The 23,147-nt window shown below is 41.7% G+C and overlaps 1 long non-coding RNA gene across 1 annotated transcript; it reads right to left on the reverse strand.

Moving 5' to 3' along the window:
* Nucleotides 1–2,576: 2,576 nt before the first annotated feature.
* On the reverse strand, nucleotides 2,577–6,360 carry LOC115114811 (uncharacterized). The gene is made up of 3 exons (XR_003861281.2): nucleotides 5,544–6,360; nucleotides 3,433–3,521; nucleotides 2,577–3,339 (listed from the first exon to the last, which is right to left on the reverse strand). It is a non-coding gene; the product is annotated as an uncharacterized LOC115114811 (long non-coding RNA).
* Between the last annotated feature and the right edge of the window lie 16,787 nt (nucleotides 6,361–23,147).

The raw sequence follows: 23,147 nt of genomic DNA on the forward strand, positions 1-23,147 counted from the left end.
TTACTTTTCATATGTCTTAACAGCTGACATAATATGGTCATAACACTGTCATGACACATATGTAGACCTGTTGTGACATATATTCCATTATTGTATGAGTGGTTATGACACCTACATAAGTGTCAAAACCCACAAAACCTGCCATACAAGCTAACCCATTCCATTACATCATAGCCTACTTGTAAACAGTATGCTTGTTATATAACATTTTCTGAAATTGACCATATTCAATTATAATTGTATTGTACACACAGTGATGTCAGGCATGTACCTACGCTAATGCTCTGTTGCTGATGACTGGGATGAATGCAGGAGCAAAACAAGACACCCTCTTTGGCCTTGTCTAGACTTGACAGTTAATGCAATTTTTGTATTCTGATCATGGAATTACAAACACATCATGCATCTATACCTACATTTAAATTTGTCCACCATGTACACATTGTATCCGGGTTCCCCTTTCCCGCGCTATATTCAAATGCCAGAATGCAAATGGTAGAATAGGCAAAATATAATAATAACACAACAACTAACTAGCCAGCTAACCTCTGTAGCTAGCCAGCAAGCTACCAAGCGAAGCTAAAGGGATTGCAAACGGATTAGCGTAACTCTAGCCAAACAAAAATGTGTTACTCAGGTCCGGCGTTTCTCAGGCCCGCACTACGTCACCTCCTTGCCCGTCCAAATAAAATATAGAAATATTGAAAGATGCATCAATCTTAGTTAAAAAGCATCCGAGCAAGAGCCCCTCTGTCTCGGTATGTGAAGACCATGTATCTGATGCTGTCTGGACCAAAAGAGGAATGTATGTCATACTATCAGATACATGGGCTACATATAGAGGGTTGCTGTTTCGCTGGCTTGGATGCTTTCTCCGGTGACAGTTTCAGCAGATAGGAAGAGGTGATGGCTCCAGTATATGCCCAATGCGTTTCTATGGGCATAATATGCTGACTTAAGCTTTGTCGCCTGCCTTCCCACCAATGTATTTTTTTTGTAATGTAATTTTATTTAACTAGGCAAGTCAGTTAAGAACAAATCCTTATTTACAGTGACGGCCTACACCGGCCAAACCCTAATGACGCTGGACCAATTGGGTGCCGCCCTATGGGACTCCCAATCCCAGCCTGGAATCGAACCATGATGTCTGTAGTGACACCTCTAGTACTGAGATGCAGTGTCATAGACAGCTGCGCCACTTGGGAGCCTCCATTGTTAGAGTGGAGACATGAGCATATCGTCATTATATACAGATCTCTTTATTTTAAGGAGCGGACCAAAATGCAGCGTGGTATGTGTTCATGATGATTTTTTAATTAAAATAAGCACTGAACACTGAATACAAACTATACAAAACAATAAACTAATAACGACCGTGAAGCAATAATGAGAACTGTGCTGACACAAGCAACTAACATAGACAATCACCCACAACGACAAAACAGGCTACCTAAATATGGCTCCCAATCAGAGACAATGACTAACACCTGCCTCTGATTGAGAACCATATCAGGCCAAACACAGAAACAGACAAACTAGACATCCAACATAGAATGCCCACTCAGATCACACCCTGACCACACAAAACATACAAAGCAAACTATGGTCAGGGTGTGACACACCCTTTGTATTGATGACTTCTTGCACACTCTTGGCATTCTCTCAACCAGCTTCACCTGGAATGCTTTTCCAACAGTCTTGAAGGATTTCCCACATATGCTGAGCACTTGTTGGCTGCTTTTCCTTCACTCTGTGGGCCAACTCCTCCAAAACCATCTAAATTGGGTTGAGGTTGGGGGATTTTGGAGGACAGGTCATCTGATGCAGCACTCCATCTCTCTCCTTCTTGGTCAAATAGCCATTACACTGGAGGTGTATTAGTTCCACTAAGCGCAAACCAGATGGGATGGCGTTTCACTGGAGAATGCTGTGGTAGCCATGCTGGTTAAGTGTGCCTTGAAATTCTAAATAAATCACTGACAGTGTCACCAGAAAAGCACCCCCATACCATCAGACCTCCTCCTCCATGCTTTACGGTAGGAACCACACATGCGGAGACACGAGAGTTGGAACCGAAAAATCGCACATTTGGACTCAGACAAAAGGACAGATTTCCACTGGTCTAATGTTCATTGCTCATGTTTCTTGGCCCAAGCAAGTATCTTCTTATTGGTGCCTTTCACAAAGTCTCCTCTGAACAGTTGATGTTGATATGTGTCTGTTATTTGAGATGTATCTGTTACTGTGCGCATTTATTTGGGCTATATGGAATGCCGATTGGGTCTTAAGCATGTGGTCAAAACGCAATCTTTTTAATGCAACGTGTGTAAAGTAAGCAGGTGCAGGCGCTAAATTAACGCGTTAAGTTGACGTCTTCACGTGCTAACGCCTATATGCGTCAAATAAGCGTGTGCAAATGTACTTGCAGGCAGTCCAACATGTGCTAAATAAACAGCTGCAAGCGGTCCTGCACACGTCAAATTAAGGCCTACAGCTGCTAAATATACACCTACACACACTAACTTAACGCATTCTGTAATATGCTAATTTCACTATTAAAAGCCCTGCCGAAAAAAAACATGTAAACTGTAACATCTTTGTGTTGTCTGTGAATTTATAGCACGACTTTTGATGTTCCTTGGTTGGGGTCTGAGCAGATTATTTGTTGCAATTGCAAACGTAATAAAATGGTGGTCTACAACATATCAGCTTTCGAACAGGGTAGACTTTAATGTGCACAATCATTTCATTTTTGGAATATTTACTTTCCATCAAAGCCTATTAGGGTAAAATAACTTCAGGCATATACCCAGTACTATATAGTACTGCTTCAATTGAATAGGGTTCTGATTCCTTCTGCTTTATTTTCACACAATTGTGTCTTGCAGTAGGGAACTATGAAGAGGAGCTTGGAGTGGGCAAGGGAGAGGCTGATAAAACAGCAGGGAAGACCTGATTCATCAAGTATCACAGTTCATTCTGGTAATTCTCACCTGGTTGGCATGCACAACACGACAAGGTATTCAACATTAAGCCCAATAAAATATCAAATTTTATTAACATGTATCCCAATTTACTAGTCAAGCAACGTTTAAATGTTATGAACTACAAACAATCTATGGTTCTTTGAGTCAATGTATCAATTGAAAGTGACTACAATTATAAATTATTTCAAAACCACTGTGCCAGTAAAGGAGACAAAAAAAGGAATCTGCTCTTATGGTTCTGTTTAAATTTTTTCAGACACTTTAATCCGACACTTGTTAATGTTTGACGTCAGGCAAAACGTCTTCAGCCACCTGGTTGAGAGCCCCTGGTTGGCATTTTTTACTGCAGTGTCTGTGGGTGTACCAGGAAAGGATGTTAGAAGTTAGCTTCCCATGATATTGAAGCTTCTTACCATCTCCACTGTAAATTATACATTTTACGTACGTCAGAGTGCGTTATCTTTTATAGATCTGCTTTCAACACCATCCTGACCCACAAACTGGTTAGCAGACTCAGGCCTCTGGGTGCAAACCCTGTAATACCAAATACATTGTTTATATTATCACAAGAATGTGTATCCCCAGAATGGACCCAACAACTAAACAAACTGACGACACAACCATGGTACACCTGATCACCAGTGATCATGAGTACATGAAGGAGCTGTGGGATCTGACATAATGGTGATAGGACAACAGTCTCAGCGTAAGCAAAACAAAGTAGATGGTGACATTTGACCATTTTCCCATCTACTGTACATTGACATGGAGATGATCAGCAGCTTCAAGTTCCTGGGCACTCTGATAATCTTTTCTGCCCTCAGTCACTTCACACAAAAAGTCCCACCAGTGCTTCTCCACTACCATCATCAACTTGCTGCACCACGACCTGTGTACCAACTACAGTGTCTGTTTTTAATGCCATACCACATGTAAATGAAATGTCCATATTTACTGTAAGATGTATTTATGGTAACATAGTCACTTGAAATAAAGTTCAAGTCGGGAATTTGCATACACGTCAGCCAAATAAATTAATGTTAACTCAGTTTCAGAATTCCTGACATTTAATCCTAGTAAAAATTCCCTGTTTTAGGTCAGTTAGGATCACCACTTTAATTTGAAATGTCAGAATAATAGTAGAGACAATGATTTATTTCAGCTTTTATTTCTTTCATCACATTCCCAGTGGGTCAGAAGTTTACATACACTCAATTAGAATTTGGTAGCATTGCCTTTAAATTGTTTAACTTAGGTCAAAGTTTCAGGTAGCCTTCCACAAGCTTCCCACAATAAGTTGGGTGAATATTGACCCATTCCTCCTGACAGAGCTTGTGTAACTGAGTCAAGTTTGTCGGCCTCCTTGCTCGCACAAGCTTTTTCAGTTCTGCCCACAAATTTTCTATGGGATTGAGGTCAGGGCTTTGTGATGGCCACTCCAATACCTTGACTTTGTTGTCCTTATTAAGCCATTTTGACACAACTTTGGAAGTACGCTTGGGGTCATTGTCCATTTGTGACCAAGCTTAAACTTCCTGACTGATGACTTGAAATGTTGCTTCAATATATCCACAACATTTTCCTTCCTCATGATGCCATGTATTTTGTGAAGTTCACCAGTCCCTCCTGCAGCAAAGCATCACCATAACATGATGCTGCCACCCCAGTGCTTCACGGTTGGGATGGTGTTCTTCGGCTTGCAAGCATCCCCCTTTTTCCTCCAAACACAATGATGGTCATTATGGCCAAACAGTTCTATTTTTATTTCATCAGACCAGAGGACATTTCTCCAAAAAGTATGATCTTTGACCCCATGTGCAGTTGCAAACCGTAGTCTGTTTTTTTATGGCGGTCTTGGAGCAGTGGCTTCTTCCTTGCTGAGCGGCCTTTCAGTTTATGTTGATATAGGACTTGTTTTACTGTGGATATAGATACTTTGGTACCGGTTTCCTCCAGCATCTTCACAGAGGTCTTAGCTGTTGTTCTGGGATTGATTTGCACTTTTCGCACCAAAGTACGTTCATCTCTGATGGCTGCGTGGTCCCATGGTGTTTATACCTGAGTACTATTGTTTGTACAGATGAACGTGGTACCTTCAGGCGTTTGGAAATTGCTCCCAAGAATGAACCAGCCTTGTGGGGGTCTACCATTTTTTTCTGAGGTCTTGACTGATTTCTTTTGATTTTCCCATGATGTAAAGCAAAGAGGCACTGAGTTTGAAGGTAGACCTTGAAATACATCCACAGGTACACCTCCAATTGACTCAAATTATGTCATTTAGCCTATCAGAAACTTCTAAAGCCATGACATAATTTTCTGGAATTTTACAAGCTGGTTAAAGGCACAGTCAACTTAGTGTATGTAAACTTCTGACCCACTGGAATTGTGATACAGTGAATGAATCTGTCAATAAACAATTGTTGGAAAAATAACTTGTGTCATGCACAAAGTAGATGTCCGACTAGCCAAATCAAGAAATTTGTAGAGTGGTTGAAAAGCGAGTTTTAATGACTCCAACCTAAGTGTATGTAAACCTCTGACTTCAACTACACTTACCTTCTCCAACTTCTCTCTGAAGTTATTTTCCGCCGTTTCTTTCAGTTCTGGCACAGGAGGTTGTAGGCCACACACTTGCCGGTATAGCCTCTCTGAAATAAATTTTGGCTATACACCCCCATGTACCAGACAGACAGCAATCATGCGGCCCTCCTGCATGTATACGCAATACGTGCTGTCACACAAAAGACAAACGGTAAATACAGGACACATTACATAACATGCAAAAATCAAATGTCTTACTCAAGTCATACATATTGCCATAAACAAGCGTGTCTTTGTTGGTGTAAGTGTAACTCACCTTGAGAGTTGCTAGAAAGGCATTTTTGCCAGTCAGGTCCCTCAAATATTGCAGAGGAATTGTCACGTTCTGACCTTAGTTATTTTGTTATGTCTTTGTTTTAGCATGGTCAGGGTGTGAGTTGGGTGGGTTGTCTATGTTAGTTTTCCTATTTCTGTGTTTGGCCTGGTATGGTTCTCAATCAGAGGCAGCTGTCAATCATTGTCCCTGATTGAGAACCATATTTAGGTAGCCGGGTTTTCTATTGTGTTTTGTGGGTGATTATTTTCTGTTATCTGTTGTGTGTCTGCACCAGCCAGAACTGTTTTCGGTCGTTCTATTTGTTAGTTTTGTTATTTCCGTGTTCATTTAATAAATATGGACACATACCACGCTGCACCTTGGTCCTCCTCTTCTTCCACCGTCAACGGCTGTTACAGGAATGGATGGCACTCATTAGCAGCCGGGGAAAATCTCTTGAGGGACCACCCTCACCAGCTACCCCTTTTCCGTCAGCATCCCTAAAAACCATGTATATTTTTGCCTCCGGGTTAAAGCGGTCTCTCTTAAAGCCTCTCATTGCACCATAAACGTTGTCCCTCATCATATTAATTTGGTTGGAATCAGGAGCAAAAGCAGAGTCAAACTTGCTGCTCATTAACTTCAGCAGTGTTTGGAGGTCAACACTAAAAATAGAGACATTCAGATTAACAAAGCCCAGATACTTCCCACATTTGATCTGTAATAAGACATTGAATTATTTACAGGGACTTACTCATTGTCATCGTCACCAACATCAACAGACGAGTGTGGTGAAGGTGGACAATAAGCCTCAGGAAATGGTGGAGGGGAGTCCACAGGAGGGTGGTATAGGGAGGGGGGCACAGGAAGTGGTGCAGAAGATGGGGGGAAAAAAGTCTTCGACCACCCAGTCTGCGGTAAGGATGCCGCTAAACGACTCCTGTCCCTCCGTCAAGGCCCCCATAGTGTAGCCTCGTTTGTAGAAGTAGTCTGTAAATGTCATTTAAAGGCTTATACATTTCAAAAACATGGAGAAAGCAATAAAGCTGTCAAACATAGGGTGATTGCGTTCTGAAAAGGGTTTACAGAAAATAATGTAGCCGCATGCATCACTCACTATAGAATGTAATCAATGTGTAGTTCAAGAAAACATTTCAAGGATGCGTGTAGCTCTATTTTTTAAATAATATTGTCATTATGTATTACATTCAGCAAGCAGACTGTGCTGTTTTCTCCTCCATGGTCCGTCCTAACTCTGAAGGGAACGCCATATCTGGAGACAGCATTCATGAAGCAATCCATTACAGTACTGCTGCAATTGTTGCTGGAAGCACAGAGAAACACAACGGGACGGCTGTACCCATCAATGCCACCATGTATGACTATCCTCCACCTAAATCAGAAAACACAGCACTGGTTAATACAAAATCTGAAGACACATTAAATATACAAACATCACCATCCTCCTTTTCCACTTAAATACTGCATCAGGTTCCTGCAGTATATAACAAAGCATCAGACAAAATATTAAATTAACATCCAAAATGTGGAATAATGTTCATGAACAATCTACCGCGGATCACAACTAAACTCACCAAAAAAAGAAACGTCCTCACTGTCAACTGTGTTTATTCTCAGCAAACTTAACATGTGTAAATATTTGTAGGAACATAACAAGATTCAACAACTGAGACATAAACTGAACAAGTTCACAGACATGTGACGAACAGAAATTGAATAATATGTCCCTGAACAAAGTAGGGTCAAAATCAAAAGTAAAAGTCACTATCTGGTGTGGCCACCAGCTGCATTAAGTACTGCAGTACTCCTCCTCATGGACTGCACCAGATTTGCCAGTTCTTGCTGTGAGATGTTACCCCACTCTTCTACCAAGGCACCTGCAAGTTCCCGGACATTTCTGGTGGGAATGGCCCTAGCCCTCACCCTCCAATCCTGTTCCCAGACGTGCTCAATGGGATTGAGATCCAGGCTCTTCGCTGGCCATGGCAGAACACTGACATTCCTGTCTTGCAGGATATCACGCACAGAACGAGCAGTATGGCTGGTGGCATTGTCATGCTGGAGGGTCATGTCAGGATGAGCCTGCAGGAAGGGTATCACATGAGGGAGGATGTCTTCCCTGTAACTGTCATGCCCTGACCTTAGAGATACGTTTTATTTCTCTATTTGGTGAGATCAGGGTGTGATGTGGTGGGCATTCTATGTTTTGTATTTCTTTGTGTTTGGCCGAGTGTGGTTCCCAATCAGAGGGAGCTGTCTATTGTTGTCTCTGATTGGGAATCATACTTAGATAACCTTTTTACCACATACGTTGTTTACGGGATCTTGTTTTTGTACGGGATCTTGTTTTTGTACAGCTCTCGTAGCCTACGGAACGGTACGTGCGTTTTGTTTTCACTTTGTTATTTTGTTGCTGGTTCTCATTGAAATAAATACGATGACCACAAATTACGCTGCACCTTGACCGCCCCAGACCAGTCAAAAACAAATAATACCTCACAACCATACAAACAGAAATAACTTAAATAAATAGGGAGCTGATGAGACCAGGTGAGAAAAGAACACAGGCAAAAATCAATGAACAAAAATGAGACAGGACACAAAGAAAAAGAACACAAGGTTGATTAAGAATAGAAAAGCAGAACCTCAATATAAGCATGTTTGTTAATTTCATGATGCAGATATTCTATCAATCACAGAAGTAGCAGAAACACAATAAAACAATTGTTCTCCACATGAGTGATGTATGGTATCAAGGGCCGTTGATTGCTAAACTGAACTGTTAATTGTTGATGAACAAGTTGTTGATGAACGATTTGAGATGTTACAATGTACAAATTGACCTTAGACAACGTTTGACTGTAGATCGGGACACATGTAGTAGAATATCTACCATTTGAGACACACTGAAAGCACAGGACATCAGAAACCTCAGTTGCTCTTGAGTGATGGCATAACAAAGTGCACCTCTAGCTCCTCTCCATGTCCGAGGAGCCCGGTACCGGAACTGGCTGTAACAATAATATAACTGTGTTTAGGCTACTTAATGTATTGTGACACCGCCCACCCCCTCATTCCAAAAACAAAAACTTTTCAATTACTCTAACTGTCACAAATTGTGGCCAAGTAATGTTTTTATAATATTGGATTTTAAAGCCAGGACATAAATAGAAATGTTAACCAAGAACGAATACAACGGGCAGCAGGAGAACGAAGAGTGAAAACAGTAAGCCCAACCACACCAACTAAGCTGCTTACCTTGTTGTGCATGCCAGCCAGAGGTACAAATCTCCTGAATGAACTGAGATACTTGATCAACTCGGTCATCTGCTGAAGCAACATTTATCAGCCCCCCCCCCAGCCCACTCAAGGCTCCTCTGCATGGTTTCCATTCTGAAAGACAACCGTTTTGTGAAAATAGAGACCATGGATGGGACTACGATTCCTGTTCAAACAGTGCTATAGTACTAAAGTTAATAACGTTCCTGGTTTATGTCTGACGTTGTTATATTCTACATCACAGGCTAAGATGAAATATGAATATTTCAAAGGAAAGTTGATATGTTGTAGATATTAGCAACGTTTTTACAGGGTTGTCCTAGGTCAAATGAGCTTTGTGAGCTTTGTAAATATTTGCATGCTAGTCGCGAACGAGCGCAGCTAAGGCTAGGTGGCATTGAAATTATAGCTAGCCAGCCAGCCTGCCAAGTTAAGGAAGTTCCTTCTCGCCATCTTCAATTGTGATGTTGTTGCATCAAACTGACTGAACACAGATTTAATGAAAGGAGGAGCTAGGGAAATTGGCTGGTAAAATCCGCATATTAAACAACGTGTTAAGTTAGCGTGTGTAGGTGTATATTTTGCAGCTGTAGGTGTTCATTTGATGTGTGCAGGACTACTTGTAGCCGTTTATTTAGCACATGTTGGACCGCCTGCAAGCAAATTTGCACGCACTTATTTGACATGTATAGGCGTTAACTTAATGCGTGAACACGTAATTAAGCGCCTGCACCTGCTTACTTTACATGCATAGCATTAAAAAGATTGCCTTTTGACCACGTGCTTTAAGACCCAATCGGCGTTCCATACCAGTAGGCCTAGTAAATGTACTGTTCTTTGGGACTGGGGGGCAGTATTGAGTAGCTTGGATAAAAACGTGCCCAGAGTAAACTGCCTGCTCCTCAGTCCTAAAAGCTAGAATATGCATATAATTAGTGGATTTGGATAGTAAACACTCTGAAGTTTCTAAAACTGTTCGAATCATGTCTGTGAGTAAAACAGAACTCATTTTTCAAGTCATTGCCTATCGAATATACAATGTCTATGGGGTCATATTGCACTTTCTAAGGCTTCCACTAGATGTCAAGTCTTTAGAACCTTGTTTGATGCTTCTACTGTGAAGGAGGGGGGAATGGGAGCTGAATGAGTCAGACGCTTGCCAGAGTGGCATGAGCTGATCACGCGCGCTCACGTGAAAGCAACCTGCGTTCCATCGCATTTCTACAGACAAAGGAATTCTCCGGTTGAAACATTATTGAAGATTTATGTTAAAAACATCCCAAAGATTGCTTCTATACTTCGTTTGACATGTTTCTACAAACTATAATATTACTTTTTGTCTGAACTTTCGCCTGGACTTGCCCGCGCGTCGTGAGTTTGGATTGTGTACTAAACGCGCAAACAAAAAGGAGGTTTTTGGACATAAATTATGGACTTTATCGAACAAATCAAACATTTATTGTGGAACTGGGATTCCTGGGAGTGCATTCTGATAAAGATCATCAAAGGTAAGTGAATATTTATAATGCTATTTCTGACTTCTGTTGACTCCACAACATGTCGGATATATGTATGGCTTGTTTTGTTGTCTGAGCGCAGTACTCAGGTTATTGCATGGTGTGCTTTTTCAGTAAAGCGTTTTTTAAATCTGACACAGCGGTTGCATTAAGGAGAAGTGGATCTAAAATTCCATGCACAACACTTGTATCTTTTAGCAATGTTTTATGAGTATTTCTGTAAATTGATGTGGCTCTGCAAAATCGTGTTTTGGAACTACTGAACGTAACGCGCCAATGTAAACTGAGAATTTTGGATATAAATATTAACTTTATCGAACAAAACATATTTGTATTGTGTAACATGAAGTCCTGTGATAATCATCTGATGAAGATAAGATCATCAAAGGTTAGTGATTAATTTTATCTCTGCTTTTTGTGACTCCTCTTTTTGGCTGGAAAAAATGGTTGTGTTTTTCTGTGACTAGGTACTGACCTAACAATCGCTTGGTGTGCTTTCGTCTTAAAGCCTTTTGAAATCGGACACTGTGGCTGGATTTACAACAAGTCTATCTTTAAAATGGTGTGAAATACTTGTATGATTGAGGAATTTTAATTATGGGATTTCTGTTGTTTTGAATTTGGCGCCCTACACTTTCACTGGCTATTGTTGAGGTGCGACGCTACCATCCCAAATATCCCAGAGAGGTTAATCCCCCGTCATTGCGTTACATTAATTTCTGTTAATGCATGTATTCATTACAGTTTGTTTCAGTTTTTATTATTGTAATGGAAACAGTTGTTTGTGCAGTTCACAACCTACTACAGTTGTGAGTAACAAGTTTTGGTTAATTTTAAAACTTTTAACAGTTTTGAAAAATAAATAATTGTCTTTTGTTTGGCGTGCTCCATGTGAGCAATGAGCATGTGTCTGGTGTCTCTTTCCTGACAATGTTGGAATATTTGATTTCTGATTGTCATAACTCACCATGTCCACCACTAGTAAGCTGAGCTCGTCATATTTTCTTCACCTCACACAGTAAGTCAACCATTTGTATTTTTTTTAAATCCGTTGTGAATGATATGTCCTCATTATTTGAAAAAAATCTTTCCAACATTCCCGGCCTCAAAAATCACCCAGCCTCGGTCTGAAAGAGCAAAATATCATGATCTGATGATTCCATATATTCAGTGGTGTCACGCTCGTCGAAATGGGTAGACCAAGGCGCAGCTTGATGTGGGTTCATCATAATTTATTAGAATATGAACCAGCAACAAAAACAATAAAGAGAAACAAACAAACGAACGTACAGCCTTGTAGGGCTCAAAAGCAACAATACATAAACAAGATCCCACAAACAACCGGTGGGATAAGGCTACCTAAATATGATCCCGAATCAGAGACAATGATAGACAGCTGCCTCTGATTGGGAACCATACAAGGCCAACATAGAAATACAAAAACTATACTACATATAGAAATAATAAACTAGAACACCCCCCAGTCACGCCCTGACCTACTCCACCATAGAAAATAAAGGCTTCCTAGTATTTTCTACTTTTTTTATATGTTGACTTTAGGCCTATGTATTTTACTTAGTTGACGATGAAATTATAGGCTTACTGCTGCATTGGCCTATATGTGTCCATATGGCAGTCTGGTGCTCTCGCCTTAGCTGAATTTGAACTTTTAAATTTGAATCGTTTACTTCACATTTTTATGATTACAATGATTTTGAAAATTATTTTGAGAAACAAAAACGTTATTAATGAAATGAGAGCTGCCCCAGAGCTGCCTATCGGACGAGCTAAACTAAGTGTCAGTCTTTAGACAGTTTCAGGCTTTAATTTTGAAAAATGAGCGAGAAAGATAACATCGCGTCAGGTGTTCGCATGAGTTTTGCGTGCGCAACAGAGCTTGGGCAGCCATTGTCTCTCCCTCTCCTACTGAAAAAGAGCCAGTGCCAGTTGATATATTATTGATTATATATTTTAAAAACAGGATTGATTATAAAAAACGTTTGACATGTTTCTGTGGACATTACGGATACTATTTGGAATTTTCGTCTGCGTTGTCGTGACCGCTCGAGCCTGTGGATTTCTGAACATAACGCGCCAAACAAACAGGTATTTTGGATATAAAAATAATCTTTATTGAGTCTCGTGAGTGAAAACATCCGAAGATCATCAAAGGTAAGCGATTAATTTGATTGCTTTTCTGATTTTCATGACCAAGCTACTGTGATGCTAGGTTTTCCAATGTTTTGTCTAGTGATCGATAAACTTACACAAACACGTGGATTGCTTTCGCTGTAAAGCATATTTTCAAAATCTGACACGACAGGTGGATTAACAAAGAGCTAAGCTGTGTTTTGCTATATTGCACATGTGATTTCATGAATATACATATTTTTTAGTAATATTGTTTGAATGTGGCACTCTGCAATTCAGCGTTTGTTGATGACAATTATCCCGCTAACGGGATGGTAGCATCAAAAAGTTAAGCAGACCATGATAGTGCCTGTGCCCAAGAACACTAAGGTAACCTGCTTAAATGACTACCGATCCGTAGCACTCACGTCTATTATAGCCATGAAGTGCTTTGAAAGGCTGATCATGGCTCACATCAATACCATCATCCCAGAAACCCTAGACCCACTCCAATTTGCATACCGCCCCAACAGATCCACAGATGATACAATCTCTATTGCACTCAACACTGCCCTTTCCCACCTGGACAAAAGGAACACCAATGTGAGAATGCTACTCATTGACTACAGCTTAGCGTTCAACACCATAGTGCCCTCAAAGCTCAACACCTCCCTCTGCAACTGGATCCTGGACATTCTGACGGGCCGCTCCCAGGTGGTAAGAGTAGGCAACAACAAGTCTGCCACGCTGATCCTTAACCTCTTGCTTCTACTTGGGACGCTTGCGTCCCAACTAGAGCTCTGGAAATGCAAATGCGCTACGCTAAATGCTAATAGTATTAGTTAAAACTCAAAAGTTCATTAAAATACACATGCAGGGTATCAAATTAAAGCTACACTCGTTTTGAATCCAGGCAACAAGTCAGATTTTTAAAATGCTTTTCGGTGACAGCATGAGAAGCTATTATCTGATAGCATGCACCAATACACTACAACACAAAAGCACAGCAGGGGACGTAAACAAAATAATTAGCATTTCGGCGTTACACAAACCGCACAATAAAATAGAAAACAGTCATTACCTTTCACCATCTTCTTTGTTGGCACTCCTAGATGTCCCATAAACACTATTGGGTCTTTATTTCGATTAAATCGGGCCATATAAAGCCAAGATATCGTTATATGTAGACTGTGTGATAAACGAAAAAAACAGCGATTTCACAACGTAACGTCATTTTTTAAAATTCAAAAAGTAGATGATAAACTTTCACAAAACACTTCGAAATACGTTTGTAATGCTACTTTAGGTATTAGTAAACGTTAATAAGCGATAAAAATCATCCGTAGGCGATGTAAAAATCATTAGCTGTCGTCTTGGAAAAAATTTCACGAGAGAGCTCTTCCAGAATGATCTGGGCGGAGACTGGAGGTAAGTGGTGCCCCTGTTTCGGTTCAACCAAGAATCAAAGATGATTCAATTCACAAGACTCTAGACAACATGGGGATGCTGTGGGAGTTGAATGCTCGGTCTTATCTAATTCGGCTCACTGTTAACAATTGCTGGAAGTGGCGCAAGGATATTTATTTCCATTTTCTGTGATCAGGTTTTCCTGCGCTTTCCGATGTAACGCATGTTATGTTATAGCCACAGTCGTGATTTAACCAGTTTTAAAAACTTCCGAGGGTTTCCTATCCACACATTCTAACCATATGAACGTACTATATTCCTGGCATGAGTAGCAGGGCGCTGAAATGTTGCGCGATTTTTAACAAAATGTTCAAAAAAGTAGAGGGTAGGAGCAACTAGTTAACACTGGAGCGCCTCAGGGGTGTGTACTTAGTCCCCTCCTGTATTCCCTGTTCAACCACGACTGCATGGCCAAACACGACTCCAACACTATCATTAAGTTTGCGGACAACACAACAGTGGTAGGCCTGATCATCGACAACGATGAGACGGCCTATAGCAAGGAGGTCAGAGAACTGGCAGTGTGGTGCCAGGACAACAACCTCTCCCTCAATGTGAGCAAGACTAAGGAGCTGATCATGGACTACAGGAAAAGGTGGGCCGAACAGGCCCCCATTAACATTGATGGTGCTGTAGTGGAGCGAGTCGAGAGTTTCAACTATCATGGTCCAAACATACAGTTGTGAAGAGGGCACGACAAAACCTTTTCCCCCTCAGGAGCCTGAACAAATTTGCTATGGGTCCCCAGATCCTCAAAAGGTTCTACAACTGCACCAACTCTCGACATCACCGCTTGGTATGGCAACTGCTCATCATCTGATGAGGCGCTACAGAGGGTAGTGCGAACGGCCCAGTACATCTCTGAGAACAAGCTCCCTACCATCCAGGACCTATATAATAGGCGGTGTCAGAGGAAGCCCATAAAATTGACAAAGACACCAGCCACCCTAGTCATAGATTGTTCTCTCTGCTACCGCACGGCAAGCGGTGCATGACAAGCAGTACCGGAGCGCAAAGTATAGGTCCAAGAGCCTTATAAACAGCTTCTACCTCCAAGCCATAAGACTCCTGAACAGCTACCCAGACTATTTGCATTGCCCCCCCTACGCCGCTGCTACTCTCTGTTATTATCTATGCATGGCCACTTTAATAACTCTACCTACATGTTCATCATTTCCTCAATACCGGTCCCCCCCGAACATTGACACATTGTCTCTGTACTGTGCCTCCTGTATTTTGCCACGCTATTGTTATTTAGTGCTAATCTTTACTTATTGGTTATTCTTGTCTCTTACTTTTGGGGGGATTTTCTTAAAACTGCATTGTTGGTTAACTTCTTATGGTATAGGGGACGCTTGTGTCCCACTTGGCCAAAAAACAGGGAAAATGCTGCGTGGCAAATTCAAATAAATTGATATAAAAATCAAACTTTCATTAAATCACACATGTAAGATACTCAATTAAAGCTACACTCAGCCAATTTGTCAGATTTTAACTTCTTGGATATAGGGGGTGCTATTTTAATTTTTGGATGAAAAACGTTCCCGTTTTAAACAAGATATTTTGTCAGGAAAAGATGCTCGACTATGCATATAATTGACAGCTTTGGAAAGAAAACACTCTGACGTTTCCAAAACTGCAAAGATAGTCTGAGTGCCACAGAACTGATGTTACAGAAAAAAAACAGATAAAAATCCAAATCTTAGCCAAACGTGATGAACAAAACGGAGCTATTTCGTCTACACAAATGATATTTTTGGGAAAAATGAACATTTGCTATCTAACTGAGAGTCTCGTCATTGAAATCATCCGAAGTTCTTCAAAGGTAAATGATTTTATTTGAATGCTTTTCTTGTTTTTGTGAAAATGTTGCCTGCTGAATGCTAGGCTATCAATACTCTTACACAAATGCTTGTGTAGCTTTGGTTGAAAAGCATATTTTTAAAATCTGAGATGACAGTGTTGCGTTATGATAATGCGTTATAGTTTAAGTATTTTTCTGTCGATTTCTCAGCCAAGCAGGATGAACAAACGTGACGTTTTTCGCCTACAAAAATAATATTTCTCCTGAGTGAAGACATCCAAAGTTCTTTAAAGGTAAATTATTTAATTTGATTGCTTTTCTTATTTTCGTGAAAATGTTGCCTGCTGCCAGCAGAGCCTAGCATAGCATTATGCCATGATAAACTTAAACAAATGCTTGTCTAGCGTTGGCTGTAAAGCATATTTTGAAAATCTGAGATGACAGTGTGATTAACAAAAGGCTAAGCTGTGTCTCAATATATTTCATTTGTGATTTTCATGAATAGGAAGATTTTCTAGGAAGATTTATGTTCGCTGCCTTATGCTAATTAGTTTGAGGCTATGATTACGCTCCCGGATCCGGGTTTGAGAGTCACAAGAAGTTTAAGGATGTTGTTCCCACTGTGAGGATTATAATTTATTCAAACCAAAAACTGGCAGCATTCGTGCAACACTGAAACCACGGCAAGGTGACTTGGAAGATGGATGTGCACAATCATACCAGCTATGACCGCAATAAGGTTATCAAATTGGCAAAACGATAAAGTGCAGTCGCAATTCAATGGCTCAGACAAGAGACATACATGGCAGGCAATGTTCCCTGCAAGCTGTGCGCGGCTGTGCACCTCCTCCAGGACTGCCGCTCAGAAGAAATGCTAGTCAGTGCAGAAATGCAAGAGATTGATCTTCACTGAGTTTGCCCCATTAGTTTGCAGCTTATAGATCAAAATTGGTGTTCAATTGCCTGCATTGCATACTACATAAAGGCTACTGTAGGCTATATCATACAAATCTAAATCTATTTCCATGCGAAAATGTTATGTGATTTGCTCCATTGGTTTTGTACAGTGAGGGAAAAAAGTATTTGATCCCCTGCTGATTTTGTACGTTTGCCCACCGACAAAGAAATGATCAGTCTATAATTGTAATGGTTTATTTGAACAGTGAGAGACAGAATAACAACAAAAAAATCCAGAAAAAAACGCATGTCAAAAATGTAAAAAAATGTATGAATTGATTTGCATTGTAATGAGGGAATTATTAAGCATTTGACCCCCTCTCAATCAGAAAGATTTCTGGCTCCAAGGAGTACAAACATGTGATCTTTAAAAAGTAATAATAAAAAAGTAACACAATAAGAATAACAATAATGAGGTTATATACAGTGGTCACCGGTAGTGAGTTTGGCGGTGTGTGGGGGTACAGGTTAGTTGAGGTAATTTGTACATGGAGGTCGGGGTGAAGTGACTATGCATAGATAATAATCAGTGAGTAGCAGCAGTGTACGAAAGGGGGGGTGGTGTGTCAATGTAAATTGTCCGGTGGCGATTTTATTAATTGTTCAGCAGTCTTATGGCTTGGGGTAGAAACTGTTGAGGAGCCTCTTGGTCCTAGACTTGGCGCTCCATTACCGCTTGCCGTGCGGTAGCAGAGAAAACAGTCTATAACTTGGGTGACTGGAGTCTCTGACTGACACCTGCCTAAGGATCTGAAGGGGAGTGGGGCGGGTGGATACCACATCCTGAACATAGGAACATTGAGAGAGGTGAGCTTGAACATTTTCAATAAGTTGAAGCCCCTGTTGATGGTGGCACTCTGAGAAAGAGAAGCCATGGCTGGGGTGACTAGCAGGACTGAGCTAGGTTGATTGGGCGTTTGTAAGTGAGTTAATCCTTAGACACATTTATTAACTGGTGCATTTGCTTTATTGTGTTCTTAGAGGGCATGCCCTGGGTGACCGTTGTTAGATGTTATTGTGAACATTTTGTTATACCTGTCATCTCCCCTAAAGTTGAAGTTAGAAAATATGAAGTAAGGCTGGGACCGCGTTACACAACTTGATACGAGGCGCGGGTATTCAGTAGGTAGTTTTGCATATTTGGATAGACATAGAAGGATCTACCCCACAGTAATTGCAGTAGGGGCTATTCCTGTTTGGAGGCAACACCCTGTCTTGGGGCCATTAATTAGACAATATTTTTGGAGATATGAATTTTACTCTGCATATGGAAAGGTTAAGATAAGAAATAAATAATAACTACCTGTATTTCTCCATTTGTTTGTGTGTGTTTTTTCTGTGAGTGAAAGAGTGACCAGAAACCACAATGGAAGTACAAAGACGTAAAGGTGGTGGCCTGCCAGAACCCTTGACGGGACCCCTGGAGATTATGGCAGATAAGTGGGGAAGGAACGTTCTGGACCAGGTTCAATTATGGCACAGGGAAGGTGCTTTTCCATTGACAGGGACACTAAGTGTGACACTGTTAGATGACGTAAGGGAGAGATTGACCCAATATGAGGGAAAGAAGCGGAAGAAAAAGGACAGAATAGAGTAAACTAAGATCGGAAAGTGGGAGAGAGAGGCAGACAGACATTCCCAAAGGCAAGACCCATTCCGGGAAAAACCCCGCCAGAATATGATAGTTCAGACTGAGTAAGAGGGAAAAGATAACAAAGATGAGTCTTAGGAAGAATAGAAAAGACGATGAGAGGGATTTTCCCCCTCCCTATTCTTCTCCCCCTCAACTCTAACCAGCATTGCCGCTGCCTGATGGACTGCCTCCACCACCTCCTCCCCCTCTGCCCCTGGTAGACCTGCCGAACCCTCTGTTGCCAGGCCCAGCCATGCCAACTGCGCCGCCTGGCCCTGCTCCTACAACCCCGCCTACGCCTGTCCAAGGCTCTCCAGGAGTAGATTTCATGAACCATCTGGCTGCTGGTATCACTAGCATGATGGGAGGGGCATCCACTACCGCGTCGGCAGGCTGGAAGAACGCAGTTGAAGGTGCTCGTTCTGGGGGAAATGGAAAGGCGGCAACCAATCCCTTTACCCAGACTGGGACCAAAGGACCTCCGTGGTAGATGACACCAACAGCAGCTCCAACTCAAATCAAATTTTATTTGTCACATACTCATGGTTAGCAGATGTTAATGCGAGTGTAGCGAAATGCTTGTGCTTCCAGGTCCGACAGTGCATTAATATCTAACAAGTAATCTAACAATTCCCAGAACTACCTAATACACAAATCTAAAGGGGTGAATGAGAATATGTACATGGAAGTATATGGATGAGCGATGGCCGAGTGGCATAGGCAAGGTGCAATAGATGGTATAAAATACAGTATATACATGTGATATGAGTAATGTAAGGTATTGAAACATGATTTAAGTGGCATTATTTAGAGTGCATTGTATAAAGTGATTAGTGATCCATTTATTAAAGTGGCCAGTGATTGGATCTCAATGTAGGCAGCCTCTCTGAGTTAGTGGTCTTTAGCAGTCTGATGGCCTTGAAATAGAAGTTGTTTTTCAGTTTCTCGGCCCCAGCTTTGATGCACCTGTACTGACCTCGCCTTCTGGATGGTAGCAGTGTGAACAGGCAGTGGCTCGGGTGGTTGTTGTCCTTGATGATCCTTTTGGCCTTCCTGTGATCTTGGGTGCTGTAGGTGTCATGGTGGGCAGGTAGTTTGACCCCGGTGATGCGTTTTGCAGACCGCACTACTCTCTGGAGTGCCTAGCGGTTGAGGGCGGTGCAGTTGCCGTACCAGGCTGTGGGTGACAAGCAAATTTCTTCAGCCTCGTGAGGTTGAAGAGGTGCTGTTTCGCCTTCTTCACCACACTGTCTGTAGTTGGACCATTTCAGTTTGTCTGTGATGTGTACACCGAGGATCCACTTCTCCACTGCTGTCCCTTCAATGTAGATAGGGGGTGCTCCCTCTGCTGTTTCCTGAAGTCCACAATCATCTCCTTTGTTTTGTTGACGTTGAGTGAGAGGTAGTTTTCCTGACACCACAATCTGAGTGCCCTCACCTCCTCCCTGTAAGATGTCTCGTCGTTGTTGGTAATCAAGCCCACTACTGTTGTGTCATCTGTAAACTTGATGATTGAGTTGGAGGCGTGCATGGCTACACATTTGTGGGTGAACAGGGAGAACAGGAGGGGGCTGAGCATGCACCCTTGTGGGGCCCCAGTGTTGAGGGTCAGCGAAGTGGAGATGTTGTTTCCTACCTTCACCGGCTGAGGACGGCCCGTCAGAAAGTCCAGGACCCAATTGCATAGGGTGGGGTTGAGACACAGGGCCTCCAGCTTGATGATGAGTTTGGAGGGCACTATAGTGTTGAATGCTGAGCTGTAGTCAATGAACAGCATTCTTACATAGGTATTCCTTTTGTCCAGATGGGATAGGGCAGTTTGCAGTGTGATGGCAATTGCGTTGTCTGTGGACCTGTTGGGGCTGTATGCAAACTGGAGTGGGCCTAGGGTGGCCGGTAAAGTGGAGGTCATATGATCCTTGACTAGTCTCTCAAAGCACTTCATGATGACAGAAGTGAGTGCTACGGGGTGGTAGTCATTTAGATCAGTTATCTTTGCCTTCTTGAGTTCAGGAACAATGGTAGCCATCTTGAAGAATGTGGGGGCAACAGACTGGGATAGGGAGCAATTGATTATGTCCTAAAACATACCAGCCAGTTGTTCTGCGCATGCTTTGAGGACGCGGCTAGGAATGTCGTCTGGGTCAGCAGCCTTGCGAGGGTTTACACACTTAAATGTTTTACTCATGCCAGCCACAGAGAAGGGGGGGGGGGGGCGCAGTCCTTGTTAGTGGGGCTTCTGATTGGTCTGGACCAGCATTGAATGGTTCTTGTCACTGATATATCCTGTTTGAGTTTCTGCCTATAAGATGGAGGGAGCAAGACGGCGTCGTGGTCAGATTTGCCGAAGGGAGGGCGGGGGAGGGCTTTGTATGCATCGCGGAAGTTAGAGTAGCAGTGGTCGAGGGTATGGCGCATGCGCGTAGCGCAATCAATATGCTGGTAGAATTTAGGTAGCCCTGTTCTCAAATTTTCTTTGATAAAATCCCCAGCTACAATAAATGCAGCCTCAGGATGTATAGTTTCCAGTTTGCGTATGGCCGTCTTGGTGTCTGCTTGAGGGGGAATGTACACAGCTGTGACTATAACTGACAAGAATTTTCTTGGTAGGTAAAATGCCAGCTCTTGATTGTAAGGAATTCTAGATTGGGTGAACAGAAGGACTTGAGTTCCTGTGTGTTATTTTACCTTTATTTAACTAGGCAAGTCAGTTAAGAACAAATTCTTATTTTCAATGACAGCCTACGGAACAGTGGGTTAATAAGGAGAAGTATATCTTTAATTCTCTGCATAACACTTGTATCTTTTATCAAAGTTTATGATGAGTATTTCTGTAAATAGATGTGGCTCTCTGCAAATTCTCCGGATGTTTTCGAGGTACAACATTACTGACATAACGCTCCAATATAAACTGAGATTTTGGCATATAAATATAAACTTTATCGAACAAAACATACATGTATTGTATAACATGAAGTCCTATGACTGCCAACTGATGAAGATCAAAGGTTAGTGATTCATTTTGTCTCTATTTCTGCTTTTTGTGACTCCTCTCTTTGGCTGGAAAATGGCTGTATGTTTTTCTGTGACTAGGCTCTGACCTAACATAATCATATGGTGTGCTTTCGCTGTAAAGCCTTTTTGAAATCGGACATGATGGGTAGATTAACAAGAAGTTAAGATTTAATTTTGTGTATTGCACTTGTGAATATATGAAAGTTAAATATTCCCCAAAAATATTTTTGAATTTCGCGCTCTGCCTTTTCAGCGGATGTTGACGATGGGATCCTAAGGCCAAAAAGTTCAATCTTGGTTTCATCAGACCAGGGAATCTTGTTTAAAATGGTCTAAGAGTGTTTAGGTGGCTTTTGGCAAACTCCAAGCGGACTGTCATGTGTCTTGTATAGAGGAGTGGCTTCCGTCTGGCCACTTTACCATAAAGGCCTGATTGGTGGAGGGCTGCAGAGATGGTTGTTCTTTTGGAAGGTTCTCTAATCTTCACAGAGTAACTCTAGATCTCTGTCAGAGGGACCATCGGGTTCTTGGTCAACTCCCAGACCATAGCTGTTCGCCTCCGATTGCACAGTTTGGACTGGCGGCCAGTTCTAGGAAGAGTCATGGTGGTTCCAAACTTCTTCCATTTAAGAATGATGGAGGTCACTTTGTTTTTTGGGACCATCAATACTGCAGTGATCTTTTGGTACCCTTCGCCCTGATCTGTACCTCGACAAAATCCTGTCTCGTAGCTCTACAAATAATTCCTTCTACCACATGGCTTGGTTTTTGATCTAACATACACTATCAACTGTGGGACCTTATATAGACAGGTGTGTGCATTCCAAATCATGATTGTAGTCCACCTGCCTAGAAGGCCAGCATCCCGGAGTCGCCTCTTCACTGTTGACGTTGAGACTGGTGATTTTGAAACTAATGTATTTGTCCTCTAACTCAATTGTGAACCAGGACCTCCCACTCCCACTCTATTCTGGTTTGCGCTGTTCTGTGAAGAGAGTAGTACACGGCGTTGTACGAGATCTTCAGTTTCTTTGCAATTTCTCACATGGAATAGCCTTCATTTCTCAAAACAAGAATAGACTGACGAATTTCAGAAGAAGGTCTTTGTTTCTGGATATTTTGAGCCTGTAAATCGAACCCACAAATGCTGGTGCTCCAGATGCTCAACTAATCTAAAGAAGCCCAGTTTAATTGCTTCTTTAATCAGAACTACAGTTTTCAGCTGTGCTAACATCATTGAAAAAGGGTTTTCTAATGACCAATTAGGCTTTTAAAATGACCGCTTGGATTAGCTAACACAACATGCCATTGGAACACAGGAGTGATGGTTGCTGATAATGGGCCTCTGTACGCCTATGTAGATATTCAATTTAAAACAATTCCAGCTACAATAGTAATTTACAACATTAACAATGTCTACACTGAATTTCTGAACAATTTGATGTTGTTTTTATGGACAAAAATGTGCTTTCAAAAGCAA

The sequence above is a fragment of the Oncorhynchus nerka genome, linkage group LG9b, assembly GCF_034236695.1.
Source record: "Oncorhynchus nerka isolate Pitt River linkage group LG9b, Oner_Uvic_2.0, whole genome shotgun sequence".
NCBI lineage: Eukaryota > Metazoa > Chordata > Actinopteri > Salmoniformes > Salmonidae > Oncorhynchus > Oncorhynchus nerka.